The sequence below is a fragment of the Schistocerca americana genome, chromosome 3, assembly GCF_021461395.2.
Source record: "Schistocerca americana isolate TAMUIC-IGC-003095 chromosome 3, iqSchAmer2.1, whole genome shotgun sequence".
Classification (NCBI taxonomy): Eukaryota; Metazoa; Arthropoda; class Insecta; order Orthoptera; family Acrididae; genus Schistocerca; species Schistocerca americana.
The window spans coordinates 365,712,211-365,715,261 of NC_060121.1; positions in this window are offsets into that span (position 1 = coordinate 365,712,211).

The window sequence follows — 3,051 nt, forward strand, 5'->3', positions numbered from 1 at the left end:
CAAAGCCTTTTCATGGTTTCTAGGTCCCCAGTTTAATACATACAAACATGGGTCTTATTTTGAGGAAGAAATGTCTGAGAATTGTCGCCACCACTGCCAAATGTAGATGTTGGCTAGCGGTGGAGGAATGCTGGACATCGCTGGAAACTATCAGGATGCGCCATATTGAAACTCAGCCATGATCTTCAAGTGTTTTATTATTCCAAGCTACAGTGCTGCATTCCTCTTTGTCTATGTCATAGGGTCCCGCGAACCTGAGGATGCCACTTCGCAGTCTGCAAAACAGCTTGTAGTGGAAGGGCTCCCTCAGCAACCCGTGCCAGTCGTGTACAGCCTTGGAGTTTTGTGATGCGCCGGCAGTCAACTCAGTGGCCTTCGTCCCTGTTGCCTCAGTGCCGCTTGCTGAGAGCCAACAAGACTGCCCACGGTAGAGAACTATTGAGTGGCCCGCCACTGGCTGGCTACGGACCCCACATAGGCCTCAGATGTTCGAACCAGCAACCCACCGTGGACTGGAACGCTGGCGCCCTGTCTGTTGCTGCTTGTAGCCGGTGGTATGATATGCCCTTGCTGTCCAGGAGAGCTGCCACACTTCAATCCCCCTCGTTAGAAAACCGGCACCTATTTATATGCGGCAGTGCGCGTCTGTTTTGCTAATGCGCCGCTCTGAGTCATATACCCATAACACCTAGGTTCCGCCAGTGGGCCCCTTCTGCCTCTTACTTGCCCCATGCAAAACCGCTGCGTTTACTCTTTTCAGCGGTTCTACAGCCCTGTGGGCTGCATTTTACTTCGCAACCGCTGGTAAGCTTAACTTACTGTCAACAGGCCCGTACCTGGCTGTAACCTGTGTGCTCGGAAATATTGCACTGAATCTAGCTTTTTCCAATCTTAAATGGTGGTGCTGCTACAGAATGTACGTTTGGAGGACATTACTGTAAGGCAGTGAGACATGGGCTGTTGGAAAACCGGAAGTGAGGCAAACAGAAGCATTTGAGATGTGGTGCCACAGAAGAATATTGAAAATTAGGTGGACTGATAAGGTAAGGAGCGAGGAGGTTCTCTGCAGAATCAGTGAGGAAAGGAATATATGGGAAACACTGACAAAAAGAAGGGACAGTATGACAAGACATCTGTTGAAACATCATAGGTTAACTTCCATGGTACTAGAGAAAGCTGAAGAGGGAAAAACTGAAGAGGAAGACAGAGACTAGAATACATCCAGCAAAGTCGTACTCTGATATGAAAAGTTTGGCACAGGACAGGAATTCGTGGCAGACTCCATCAAAACCAGTCAGAAGACCGATGACCCCCCCCCCCCAAAAAAAAAGTGAAGCATTGTTGTGAGACCGATTTCAATCTCTTATGGCGCTAGGCCAGACTAATTACCGTTTATATTGAACTTGAGTTACATGAAAGATAGTTAGGGATTACACCGCTGTAACTGTATATTATGTGTTTTCAGAATGCGTTTGAAAGATTAGGGTTCCATACTTCCGTTATGTAGTACCTATATGATGAAGTTATGCTAATTTATTACAATACAATGCAACTTATTTTTCGCTTAAAGCTTGAGATGTGTTATAGGCAGAGAGTTTTTGTTTGCTTATGGTGTTTTACTTGTTAAAATTATTATTCACCTGCAATGGTGGAGTGTTTGCTGTTGTACGAATTATGTGTGTTTAGGTAGACAGATGCGAATTTAGGGCCTCAGTAAGACTTTAAGTACTTATCCGTAGTCCATATTCGGGGATTTTTGTGTTAGGCCCGATTTTGTGGACTGTTCACCCGAAACAGTGTAGCAGAACTGATATTTAGGATTGAAGTGAGCGCTTGGGATCTTGAGGTTGGACTATTCTCAGCAAAATCCAATCATTTAGGTCATTAAATACGGGAACCGCCACACAGCACATAAGACTTTCTTAAAAAGGTTCCAGGACGCATCTTCCTGCGAAACACGGCTGTATTGTGCATTGCTACATCTAGAGGCCAAATTGATGTTGTGCAAATGGTTGTGTACTGTCCCAGTCGACAACGCCCTCCAGAACAACAGTGCGCAGTTCTATTGCATTTTCCTCAAAGTACGAGACAGTACGAATTATAATTTCTAAATAACGTTTATAGCCTGGTCTTTTTTTGTTCGAGGGTTATTTTCAGTGTTCTACTCGTATATCTGATTGTGGATGAACGAGTAACGTCGCTCTGGGATTGCCAATCCAGTGGCCAACTATGCGTGCTGGCAATCTCTCTTACCATAAAGTGACGAAGTGCACACGGTCTGAGTTTGACATAACCGTTAGAGACCTGAGGACAGAGTGAACAGTGCATACAATCCTCAGAGTCCGGATCGCGATGACACACTCAGCGCGCTGTATTAAACTGCAATGACAATGCAAGTTTGTTTACTTTCACCTCCGTTACCCAGGAAGTTGTACGAAATGATTTTATATGGTCAGAAGAGTACAGAAGAAGATGTTTCAGATTTAAAAAATTATTGAAAAATTGTGCAAGTCAAAAGGTTTTGCAAAACCTTTTTCGAAGAGGTTGTAGGAAAGCTTGAGATAGCTATAGAAACTCTGCTAAAATCTGTAGGAAACGTAAGGGCGCTAAAGCAAAATAAAAGTTTCAAACACATGAGGTGATGCCTTAGCTGTAAACAACGTGAGACATATACAGCAGCGAGGATACATTCTTGTTTGTGAAGGGTGATATGTATTAATGAACGTATGACAGGTTTCTGATCTACTGCAGAAGTATTGGGTGCACTGATTCAAGTACGAACTTATTTAAGGTGCTTCTGATAACACAATGTGTAATCTCTGGAGTTACAACTTTTTAGGCCAGGAGACCTTTTATGCATTGTGGAGATTCCCACAGAGAGAACAGGAGTGATTTTGAAACGGTTCCCACGGTTGACCTAGATTGTGTCGAGAAAATGTTTTCATCATCATCGTGTACACTTTCGGGTTAGATCTCTTTGTTTGTTCCGAAACCAAGCAGTTTAAAGCTGATCACGCCGCCTCCTTCGTTGTCATCCTATCCTTCTCTTGC